This window comes from Phoxinus phoxinus, assembly GCF_949152265.1.
Source record: "Phoxinus phoxinus genome assembly, chromosome: 14".
In the NCBI taxonomy this organism is placed as follows: Eukaryota; Metazoa; Chordata; class Actinopteri; order Cypriniformes; family Leuciscidae; genus Phoxinus; species Phoxinus phoxinus.
The window spans coordinates 2,595,891-2,609,410 of NC_136889.1; the positions used below are offsets into that span (position 1 = coordinate 2,595,891).

At 36.2% G+C, this 13,520-nt stretch overlaps 1 long non-coding RNA gene across 3 annotated transcripts in view; it reads left to right on the forward strand.

Moving 5' to 3' along the window:
- The window catches only part of LOC307011047, a 129,155-nt gene that overhangs the window by 99,212 nt on the left and 16,423 nt on the right, over window positions 1-13,520 (forward strand). For all 3 annotated transcript variants that reach the window (XR_013800343.1, XR_013800344.1, XR_013800345.1), the window contains one exon: window positions 429-603. This is a non-coding gene — a long non-coding RNA (uncharacterized lncRNA). The remainder of the gene's footprint in view (window positions 1-428; window positions 604-13,520) is intronic.

Sequence of the window (13,520 nt, forward strand, 5' to 3'; positions counted from 1 at the left end):
AATCATAAACATTTCTAAATCAAGACACGTTTATTTGAAAAGCAAACCCCCCAAGTTGCACTTTTCACAATACACATAAAAAAAAAAATGTATTCTGACAAATGTATCAAAATTAAGTTAGTTTAAGCTTACAAATAAAGAAAATATCTGCCAATTGGGTAAAAAAAAAAAAAAAAAAGTTTATTTTTCCTCATTTTAGGCATAAATTTGCTCATTTTTGATACATTTGTGATAAAACAATGTAATTTTGCATCTCCAGTAACTATATCCTGATTTAGGAATGACTAGATATTTATACTGTTAAACAACAAGACACAAAATACTGATGAAGTGCGCCAGTTTGTGCCCTAGTATACTGTGTTTGTGTACGTGTGCATGTTTCTGGCCGAAGTTGTGTTATTGCTTAACACCTAACCTTTGTTTTTCAGATAAGTGCCGTGCTGAATAAGTGCCAAACTGTTAAACAAGTCTGTCCGCATTTGTTGACACAACGCTTCTCGTGCCAGCACTCGCAGGCCACGTCCTCGGCTCACAGATCTGAACTCTCTCTGCATCTTCCCGTCAGGACACCGGGGGCCAAACACAAACACCTCTGACATTCATGTAAGAAATACCATTTAGTTGAAGTCATGTTGGCTTGTTGTGTAACTCTGCAACTCTGTGAACGTCAGCAGGTCAAAGAATGTGAAGCTGCTCACAGTTAACCCTTCGGCGGATTACTTATGTCACTTCGTTTCAATTGTGGCATCTACAGACTAATCGTGGGAATCCTTGACTGGCAGAAAGTTACATTGACCTTGTGTGCAGACTGTATTTTTGACTCGTTGCCAATGTAGTTTGGTGTCATAACTGTGCCTTTGTTTAAAGTGAAACTAAAATTAAATAGTTTGAACGTTTAACAAGATCAATATCACTATAATCTGGTTTGCTGGCTAATTTTACAGTGTTTTGGACACTTTAATGAACTGGTTTATTCAAGTTAAAAAAAAAAATTGAATGGGTTACATCAGGTATAAATATCTCTTTGAGATTACAAGTGCTGGTTACCACTTTTTACAGGCTAAAATTTGAACAAGCTAAAACCAGCTTAGGCTAGTTTAGCTTTGAGTTTTTTTTTATTAGGGATCTTAGATCCCACCAAAATAACTAGTTGGGAGACGCAGATGAGAGACCTCTTTACAAATCGCCCATTTGATTTCCCAAATGTGCCTTTGTTTGAAATGAAACTAAATTAGGTGGCTTATAAATAACCCATTAACAACATACATCACTTCCTACTGAAAGAAAGATTAAACCAGCCTTAGCTTGGTTTCTGGTCTCAGTTTGCTTGTTTTCAAGGGTTTTTTGGCACTTTTTATCTGATGAAGGCTGGTTTAGGTTTGGGTTTCCAGCCGGTCTTGGCAAGAAACCCAACAAAATAACTAGAAACCAATGAAAGACCTATATAACCTGGCTTCCACATTCAGTTTGGTTTCTCAAATGTGCCTTTCTTTGAAATGAAACTATATTAGGTGGCTTATAACCCATTAACAATATATTGAAAGAAAGATTAAACCGGCCTTAGCTGGTTTTCTGGTGTCAGTTTGCTGGTTTTAGAGTGGTTTTGGCCATTTTTTAGCTGGTCACACTGGAAGACCAGCTTTGTAGACTAGAAAACCATCTTAGGCTAGTTTACATTTGGGTTTCCAGCAGGTCTTAGCAAGAAACCCAACGAAATAACTAGAAACCAATGAAAGGCCTCTATAACCTGGCTTCCACATTCAGTTTGGTTTCTCAAATGTGCCTTTCTTTGAAATGAAACTATATTAGGTGGCTTATAACCCATTAACAATATATTGAAAGAAAGATTAAACCGGCCTTAGCTGGTCTTCTGGTCTCAGTTTGCTGGTTTAAGAGTGGTTTTGGCCATTTTTTAGCTGGTCACACTGGAAGACCAGCTTTGTAGACTAGAAAACCATCTTAGGCTAGTTTACATTTGGGTTTCCAGCAGGTCTTAGCAAGAAACCCAACGAAATAACTAGAAACCAATGAAAGGCCTCTATAACCTGGTTTCCACATTCAGTTTGGTTTCTCAAATGTGCCTTTCTTTGAAATGAAACTCTATTAGGTGGCTTATAAATAACCCATTAACAATATTACTTCATATTGAAAGAAAGATTAAACCAGGCTTAGCTTGTCTTCTGGTCTCAGTATGCTGGTTTTAGAGTGGTTTTGGCCATTTTTTTTAGCTGGTCACACTGGAAGACCAGCTTTGTAGACTAGAAAACCATCTTAGGCTAGTTTACATTTGGGTTTCCAGCAGGTCTTAGCAAGAAACCCAACGAAATAACTAGAAACCAATGAAAGGCCTCTATAACCTGGTTTCCACATTCAGTTTGGTTTCTCAAATGTGCCTTTCTTTGAAATGAAACTATATTAGGTGGCTTATAACCCATTAACAATATCACTTCATATTGAAAGAAGGATTAAACCGGCCTTAACTGGTTTTCTGGTGTCAGTTTGCTGGTTTTAGAGTGGTTTTGGCCATTTTTTAGCTGGTCACACTGGAAGACCAGCTTTGTAGACTAGAAAACCATCTTAGGCTAGTTTACAATTGGGTTTCCAGCCGGTCTTAGCAAGAAACCCAACAAAATAACTAGAAACCAATGAAAGGCCTCTATAACCTGGCTTCCACATTCAGTTTTGACTTGTTGCCAAAGTGTTTGTTTGGTTTCCCAAATGTGCCTTTCTTTTGGGCAGTTTTTATCTGCTGAAGACCCACAAACCATCTTAGGCTGGATTATGTTTGGGTTTTCCACCAAGAAGGTCAACAAAATAACTAGGAACCAAGCTTGTTTCCACACACACACTTTTGACTCGTTGCCAAAGCGTTTGTTTGGTTTCACAACCGGCCCTTTGTTTGAAACAAAACAATGTCATGGTGAACTTCCTGGTATGACCAAGAACAGTTGGTTGACTAAGAGTTTACAAAGGTGTGCGGGCCAAAGGCGGTTTAAAGGAGAGTGCTATGAGAACCAGCGTGTCAGTGCATTCACACAAACGTCACGTTCTCAGAAGTGTTTGTCTCCTAGAAGCTTGTATGTTTAGTCACGCCTGTTTTACGGTGCATTCCTGCGCGCTTAATCATCCAGTGCAGTGATTGGCAACAATACACACATTGCATCCTTTTAACCAGGTTAGCCATTAGCAGATAGCTCACTCGAGCACGGAAACGAAAAGCAGAAACACACACGCAGAGATACACACGAAGGGAAGTCTAAACACACCAGGGTTTGACAGCTTTGAACATAAACCACCACTTCCCTCCATGTCATATGACTCTGTCGTTAGCAGAACATTTGTCACGCTGTGGTTTTGCTAACTGACTTGTTTATTTTCTCTCCGTTTCTCGAGTTCCTGAGGTCGTAGTAAGACTGACGCGTGTTGTACCGAGAGAAGCACATGGTGTCGTCTCATCCAGACCTCAGAATCTGGTTTGCACGTGTTTTCGAACTCCAGAGGAATCTTTGGCTCTGTTACAAATCATAGTGAGTCAGTGTTTTAAGTCATCACACATTATAAGGCCCTCGATGCATTGAAGCACAATGACATGACACCACAAAACACAGTGGACAATGCATGATAGATGTGTAATGTGTACTATGCCGATACATATTAAATATGGGTGTAACAATATATTGTCACAATGGATAGTGGATAGTGACAATATGTATTGTGTAGTTGACCAACAATGAAAATTACTCACTCTAAAAAATGCTGGGTTGTTTCAACCCAATTTTGGGTCAAATATGGACAAACCCAGCCGTTGGGTTAAATTTTTACATTACATTTTTAACCCAACGTTTGGGTTTGTCCATATTTGACCCAAAATTGGGTTGAAACAACCCAGCATTTTTTAGAGTGTGTGTGTTTTAGTGTCAGTACTACATTAAACTACTAATGTTAGGGCTGTAAACGATTAATCGCGATTAATCGAATCCAAAATAAAAGTTTGTGTTTACATAATATATGTGTGTGTATTGTGTATAATAATTTTGCATGTATAAATACACACACATGCATGTATATATTTAAGAAAAATGTGTTATTTATATATAAAATAGTTATATTTATGTATAATATAAATCATATCAAATATATATTCAGTATATAAATGCAAATATTTCTCAAATATATACATGCATGTGTGTGTATTTATATATACAAAATAATTATACATAATACACACACATATATTATGTAAACACAAACTTTTATTTTCGATTCGATTAATCGTTTAAACCCTAACTAATGTTGAATATAATGTATAATAATCAGTGTTGGGGAAAGTTACTTTTAAAAGTAATGCATTACAATATTGCGTTACTCCCTTGAAAAGTAACTAATTGCATTACTTAGTTACTTTTTTAGAAAAGTAATGCGTTACGTTACTTTTGGCTTGTTTTTTTATAACACAAGTTCTATTTTTGGGCAAATGTAAAGAACCTTTCACACCAAAAGTGAAATAATAATCCTCAGGCTGAAGGAAATGTGTACAGTAGAGGAAAGCAAACCTTTCTATCTATCTATAGTCATTTTTGCTTATTTAACTGAATCATCGAAGGTCAGAAGCAAGTACATTGGTCAATAAAGTGAGATTAAATGCAAAAAAAATTGTTTTATTTAACATATTTAGTTATTGGAGGTTTGCTGTATTCTGATTCTGCATTTCACTGATTTTATTCATTTTGAGGAATATTTAATATTTTTTTGTGTGCAAGTGAGATAAGTAAATACTCCTTTAAATGCAAACATTTAGTCTAGAACTACAATAAACATGTTCACACACACACACACACACACACACACACACACACACACACACACACACACACACGGCTCTGCACTTGATTTGTCTCAACGTGAGGACAGGAGAGCTGTCAGTCAATAAATGGGAAAACAAAGTAACTTGCGTTACTTATTTGAAAAAATAACTCAGATATTTTGTTGTAAATCTTAAAAGTAATGCGTTACTTTACTAGTTACTTGAAAAAGTAATCTGATTACGTAACTCAAGTTACTTGTAATGCATTTCCCCAACACTGATAATAATGCAATGCGGGAATATTTGTGTGTCCTGATAATGCCAAATATCTGATGTTTCCAGTAATAAGTGGCCTACATTATTTCAAATATATCTAGTCAGTGAAAGAGCGCAAGAATATTCGTCTACAATAATTCTGTATTTTCAGCTTCAGAATCATGAATATTGTTATTCTGGTGTCTCTATTGTCCTGTGCTTTGGGTTTCCAGCACCAAGTCCAAGACTATTCATTTACACACACAATTTGTTAAAACCAAATTTTGCATTTTAATCAACAGTAACTTTTTTGTTAACCTTTTATCAAACGTCTTGGAGTAACCTATTGTCCTTTTTCAGGAAATTTGTCTTGGACTGAGTTGCAGTAGTACACAACATATACATGCATACACACATAAACCAAAAATAAAGGGAAAAAAAAAACATAACAATGACTACATCTTGCTATTTAATATTAATAGATACAGGAATACATCATTTTTTTGTAACGGTTACTCACACACTCTGAAAAATGCTGGGTTGTTTCAACCCAATTTTGGGTAAAATATGGACAAACCCAGCCATTGGGTTAAATTTTTAAATTACATTTTTAACCCAATGTTTGGGTTTGTCCATATTTTACCCAAAATTGGGTTGAAATAACCCAGCATTTTTTAGTGTACAAAGTGGGACTTTATAACGTCTCCCTGATGGCAGAAGCTGATACATTGGAAATGAAACACGGCTTGGATCACTCACTATTGTCTGTGCATATTCTTAAAAATCAATGATTCATAAATTGATTGAAGTGATGTGTACTCTCTTACACCCATAACTTTCTTTGCAATTTTCATGTGATTTTAATTGGACCGAAAGTTTGCCATACCAAGCTTGCATCCCATAATTTAAAAGACTACCTAAAATGGCATAATAAAATAATTGCATATTAATAAAGTCTTCTTAAAAAATACAATCGTTGCTAGAAAAATATCAATATGCAATAATATCGTATCGTGAGTTTAGTATCGTGATATGTATCGAATCGTGACATGAGGGTATCACTACACCCCAAATATTAAATGTAAGTATGAACTAATATTGTGTGTTTTATGCTCATCACAGTGTCGACAGCTTAGCACAGTCTTATTAATCATAAGTCCAGTCTTACTTATGAGGGACATTTCAGTTATGCTGACTATGTAGCAGTGTTCATTTAGTTGACGATTCATTTTCCTCATAACATATTTAATTAACAGACGAAAATTAGACCACAACTAAACATAACGTAAACAGTTGGGATAATATCGGATGTGTATCAGTGTATTGGATCCGTGCACTCGGCCTTAAAGTGACAGCAGTCTAAAGCAGTGTGTGTCATTAATGTAATCCAGCAACAAAAGAATGGTTTGTCTTAAAGCATATTAAAAACATTAAAAGCTTGATTTTCACCACAGGGGGACTTTAAGAAAATCTTTTGAACAGTGGTAGCATTTTTTTCCCCTCAATATTTTGGTATTTTCATGCGAATCAGACATCAATCATCAGGTGTTTTTGCAAATTAAGTAAAAATTATATTTTTATTTAAAAATTATATTTACATTTATACATTTGGCAGACTCTTTTATCCAAAGCGACTTACATTGCATTTCCATTCTTATCAGTTCTATTTATATTTTTAAGTTATGACAATGTGTTTTTATTAGGGATGCACTGAATCCAGGATTCGGTTCCGGATTCGGTCGAATATTGGGCTTTTTAACAGTGTTCAGTTTCTGCCGAACCTTAGAATTTTTTTCCCACCGAACCCTAGGCTTGCAATACGCGCGCTAAAATGCATAATGTTGCTTATTCCTTTTATTTTTTACAAATAAAATGGAAAATCCACAGCTGTGGACGTTGTTTACTTCACTGATGTGTTTACTGTGTTACTGGACTGAGGATTCGGCCGAACCGATCCCTAGTTTTTACATTGCTTTAACTCACCAAAATAAGTTCAGCAAACTTTTTCTTATAAGCTATACAAGATTAAACAACTTTGAGTCAGTTCAATGCAATTTAAGGTGAACATTCAAGTTGACTGTACTTAAAAATGTACGGCAGCTACTTTTTTTTTTTTTTTATAGCGTCGAATGTTCTCAAATTGTTTAATTATTAGCGGCTATATCAACTTTGCTGCCTAGACAGCAGGTCATGTGTTCAGGTTGTGTGTTTTGTCAACATCACCAGATGTGCATTTGGTGCCGAACTGTCGTTTGATTGGACGACTGGTTGTGTTGAGTTGAGGTTTGTCCTCCTCACGATGGACAGTGGAGGAAGGAACGGGAGGGGTGGAAAGAAAGTGTGTGTTATTTGAAATGTCACCTTGGGACCGCCGGGCATCTGCTCCACCACGGTTAGCCACCGCTTAATTGCCAGGGAAACGATCCCGACCTTGGCTGATGGAAACGTGGGCGGCACACGAATGTCCTCATCCGCTGCTCCCACTGACATTGTTTTAATTCCAGCGACTCGCGCTGAATTTATCATGAGGATTCAGAGCCGCGCGCTCCACTTATGTAAGTCGCCGTAACGGTCTCCATGACAACCAGCTCCCCGGCAACACATGCCCGCCTCCCCGTAGTGAGCTGTTTCCATGGCAACCGGGGGAATCAGAGCAGCATCCTTTTGATGATGCTCTTCAGAGATGACACCCTTTGCACATCTTTTATGTGTCAGGAAATAAGGAGCATCTGAAAGTAGGTTACGCAGGAGAAATCTACAGCTCCGGGGCTGCGAAATGACTGATGGTTCTCACAAATAGACTCGCAGCGCAGTGATTTATAATGCATTCGGGCTCGGCGAGCAGCACATGGAGGGAGTTCACTAAGAATAATGTTGTTTATCATTCTGAATATGATTCTAGCCCACACTAAAACTTTGAATGTTTGCTGTAAATCTGCGTTTTTTTCAACTGATTGTTTTTTTTTTAGTTTTCATTTAAACATTCAACATTTGAATGCATTTTTTGTTGTTATATATCTACATCGTCCCCCCCATTTTTATTTCAGTTTTAGGTTTAGTTATACCATGGTCTGTCTGATAGTTTAAAATATTTAACCAGTATTTACAATAAATATATATAATTAATAAATGTTATATTTCATATATAATATTTAATCCAATCCAATCCAGCTTTATTTCTATAGCACATTTCATAAACAGGTTTCCAAAGTGCTTCACAGAAGGTTCAACATACAGATCAATTTACATACAATAAAAAGAAATTTACAAAATAAGCACATGTAATTCCTATAATACAATGAACCAATAAAACAATATAATATTTAACCAATAAAACAATATAATATTTAAGCAGTTGATGCAAACCCATTTGAGAACCTCTGCTGTAAATGACTTCACGTGTGTGTGTGTGTGTGTGTGTGTGTGTGTGTGTGTGTGTGTGTGTGTGTGTGTGTGTGTGTGTGTGTGTGTGTGTGTGTGTGTGTGTGTGTGTGTGTGTGTGTGAGTGAGTGATTAATTTGAGTAATTGCTTCAGTCACTGTCACACTTTACATGTTTTTCTGCTGGGATCTCGGCTCCATGTGTCCGTCATCCTCTGATCTGACAAACGTCCTCCCACACACACACACACACACACACACACACACACATTGCATCAGCACTGAGCAGTTTGTGGGTTTTGCCAGTGGTTTTTTCATTAACCTTGTGCAACTTCCTATCAGTGTCAGTGTAACTGTAGCTCTGTGTGGCCGATCCCAACCGACAGAGAGAAACGAAAGCGCTAGTGTCTCGCTCACTGCGTTTGTGCTGGAAAGGGTTTTGGATGATGTTTGTGTTTTATTTGTGTGTGTGTGTGTTTAAGTGCACAAACTGCTGAACGGGTGTTACTTGAGATTTTCAAATTACATCTTGACATCAAAAATAGTTATTCTTTAACTACAACTAATACATTATAGTTTCTTAAAATAAAATAAAATATATTTTTCCTTATCTTATTTCAGCAACAATTCTAGTTTTCATTTAGTTTAACTTGATGCACTAAAATAAATACAACTAAAAGTTTATCACACGGTTCCATCATCCTGACGTTTTGTGAACGGGTTAAATAATGTCTCAACACAAGATATTTGCACATTTTATTCTACGACATACATCAGTAATGTAAGTTTTAAGCTTTCCATGTCTTTGAATAAGGTGAACAAGTCTCTTAAATACGACTACAGATGTTATCAGTGACATTAAACGTCATTCATACTCGTGTTTATAGTCTCACTCTTGCAAACTATTCCAACTCAAACTTTCAGGGATGTTTTTAAATAAAGTCTGAAAGAGTCTTGTTTAGTTTTTCACTTCTGCTGATTGTGTTTAGGCTTCAAAAGTTGAGTTTACTTGTGAAGATTATCATGATGATGAACAAAACGTGTAAGGATCATAAACTTGTGTTGTTCTCAGTCCTTATTTTCTGCAATAATCCAAAGGTTTTTGTCGAACGAAGCCGGGTGATGCAATCTTTCGGTTTGGCCTACAAAGACATTTTCACTTTCATATAGACAGCTAAATTACTTTCACCAGAAACTTTGCATTGCATGTTTAGGATGCTGAGTTTAAGATCATGCACATAAATTTATAAAGTGCTTTTATTAACTATTACCTGTCATGTAGTGTGTAAACGAGCCGTGAATGTAAAAGGCCTGCAAAGTTGTAAAGATCAAAGTGCACGACAAATAAAGTTGTGAACTGAGACAAGTCGTCAGTAATTCGAGTCTCACTTCCTGCTACAAATTTGCATAATTCCAGGCTTCGGTTGTCATTGGCTGCCTGTGAACGACATCGTCTTTGCCCCGCCCTCAAACACTTGTATCTGAGACTGGAAGAGTTTAGTTTGTGTTGTTCATGTCGAGAACAACTTACGCTGGAATTGATATGGAAAAGCCAAAGCCAGAGTGCTAAGGAAGCCTCCTGAAGCGAAATGCAGATATAGTAATTAGCATTTTGTTTCTGACACGCGATGTAAGCGGTCAGGAGAGGAGACTGGCTCTTCGAACGAACCGGTTTGAGACTCTTTGGTCAGATTTACACTGACGCCCAATTCTGATTTATGGACCATTTCCGTATTTGTTTTGTTTTGATGACCAGCTTACTTCTTTTAAAGCGGTGGTGTAATGCCCTTTTCACAAGATGTAAAATAAGTCTCTGATGTCCCCAGAGTGTGTGTGTGAAGTTTTAGCTCAAAATACCCCATAGATATTTTTATATATCATGTTAAAATTGTCACTTTTTGAGGGTGAGCAAAAACACACAGTTTGTGTCTGTCCCTTTAAATGCAAATGAGCTGCTGCTCCCGGCACAGGGGGCGGAGCTTCAAGAGCTCGGGTTCTTTTACCTCACACACACACACACACACACACACACACTCACACTCACACACACACACATGCACTGAACATTTAATAAAAAACGTTTAGCCTTTTATGTTCAAACTGGAGTCAGACAATAATGGAGAGACTCAAGAAGAAGTGACGAACAGGACATTTCTGAATGGATAGTTGATGAATTTATGTTGCTGATGTGTAGTTATCTTCTTAGTCATTGATTAGCATATCCTTTCTTGATAATCTATAAATCGTGTTCCGGGGGCGGGGTTTATGTAAATTTTAGGGTTAGTGATGTCACTAACCCGGGAGGAATGTCGTGTAGTCTCTACCAGCCGTTTGTTGTAGTGCTTAAACTATTTCTGTAAAAGCAAATATCTCCCTTTGCTTTGAACTTTGAGCGATGTAACTTTGCAGATGTTGTTTATGATCAAACAGCAACATTACACACTAATTACAGTTAGAAAAGTGAAATTATACTCAACCACTCCTTTAAAAAGTGACCCATATCCGATATCTGCATTCACACTTGGTGAAACCACCCAATAGACGTACTGACCCAAAAAACATGAGTTCAGGAAAACATCCATAGACAGTATATAAGAGAAAACATCTTGAGCTTTCGTCCTCCATTGAAAAGAGTCATGTGATCGCGGTTGCATCATCCGCCGCTGTCATTCGCTTTTTCAATGACGTTAGACTCGCATTGACGGAGATATCCGGTGACATGGCAGACACAAATGCACGGATCAGATTTATTTCCGCATATGAATGAGGCCTGAACCCGATCTGGGAATATCGGAGTCCGTGTGCTTTTCCACGGGTCACATCCGATCGGGGCCACATGGGAGGAAAACACTGGAATTGGGTCACATGAACAATGCAATGTAAATGCAATGGCCTTTGAGAAATGAGGTGATGTGCAATGTTTATTATCAGACGTGATTTTTGACCATGTAAGCCAATAGGATAGTGTGATAGGGCACTTTAAAACTGCGTCTGTGCCTTTGTTGTGCATTGAGGTTCAGTTTTGCTGCATTTAATGTGCAGCAGAAAATATCCCTGCCAGCGTCGCGCACATCAAAGCCATCAGACACCCCCATGAGTCACACACACACACACACACACACACACACACACACACACATTGAAATTGTAGCATGCACAGATTTTAAACTGGGATTGTAGCATTGGGAACTGGGTCACTTGTCCACTGCTTTACGTAACCGGTCTCTTCGAGAGCTGATCTGTGAGCTTTGTTTACACCGAGGGGAATTCTGGGAGCGTTGGAGCAAAATAACAATGTTAAAAGGTCTTTGCATCACTTAATGAGGTCGTTGAAATGAGGTATTTTACAGGAGTGGGCGACGAGATGAGGTGATATAATGATATGCATAATGATATAATACTGATATATGCATACAGTTTATTCAAAGTAAATATTTTTTTTTTTTTACAGTGTATTAATTCTACAATAAATACTAGAAATGAATGTTTAGGCTACTAATGTTAATTTAAATATCAAAATAATTTTTCATGTAGTTTTTCATGAATATATTAACTTTTTCACCCATTATCTTCCAGCTTAACATCATTATTTTTGTCAATTTTGCAATTTTGTCAAATTTCTTCATCAATAATTAAATTGAAAGTGATCAAAAAGATGCACTGCAATTTTTACACCACTTTTATTTTACTTAATTATTAAATGTATGTTTTCTTTTATTTAGCCTTTTTTATTGTAGTTTTTAATCATTGCAACAATATTTTTCATCTATAAACTTAAACTTAATACTACATTTTATTAATAATAATATAAATTTTATGGAGTTTAATTTTCTTCATTAATAATTAAATTCAACCAGATGCACTGCAACACTGGAACCACTTTTATTTTATTTTATTATTAAATGCAAGTTTTTTTTTCATGTTATTTTCATCATTATATTACAACCATATTTTTCATACATTAAACTTAACACAATCATTTTTGTTGTTTACCTAGTTAAATTTCAAAATTAATAATTCATATCAAAGTGGTCAACAAGATGCACTGCAACTTTTGCACCACTTTTATTACTTAGTCATTAAATGTTTTGAATGTTTGCTAAAAATGTGACAAATATCTAAACTGGCTGACATATGATATCAATGCTGCAGTTGTATTGCTAGACCAGTTACTGTATATTAATAACCTCCACTTTTGTACCAGTTTGATCTGCTGAGGTTCGTGACCTTTCGGATGTCATCAGCACAGTGAAGCGTTTCAGGAAATCCTCACGGGGAGTTTTTACTTGAATAACTGGCAATGTGAACGAACACTTTCATCTGAGGCGCTAAAATCATCCCCATCTAATCTCATGATCACCTTCTGTACATTCTCGGCCTTTGTCTGATGTAAGAATACGCTCTTAGAAATTTCCTTATTTCAGATAACTGGACTTTTTAAAGCATCAAAGGCGTCAAAAACTATGGGCGTTAACTCATAAACTAAAGTGGCAACGGTACATAATGTAGTTATTTTTGATAATTAAAAATAATGAATGCGTCTAAAAGTGCAAAAACTGCTTCACATTATAAAACACTTAAATTCAAAAGTAATATTATAATACAAACAGTTTGAATATAAATTGGATGAGAAATATGTGAAACCCTGATGATATGTTGCACACTATATATCACCACAACTCAAGCCATATCACTACTTTTATATATTTCACAGTATTCAGATTTACACGTGAAACTCGAAAAATTTGAATATTGTGCAAAAGTTCATTTATTTCAGTAATTCAACTTAAAATGTGAAACTAATATATTATATAGACTCATTAAATGCAGAGTGAGATATTTCAAGCCTTTATTTGTTATAATTTTGATGATTATGGCTTACAGCTTATGAAAACCCCAAATTCAAAATTAGAATATTGTGAAATATTCACAGATAATCATCAAAATTATAATTTAAAATTATAACAAATAAAGGCTTGAAATATCTCACTTTGCATGTAACGAGTCTATATAATATATATAAAATATATATTGTGAAGCACTTTTTGTCTCTGAGCTTCTGTGGAGATCAGGTGTTGAAA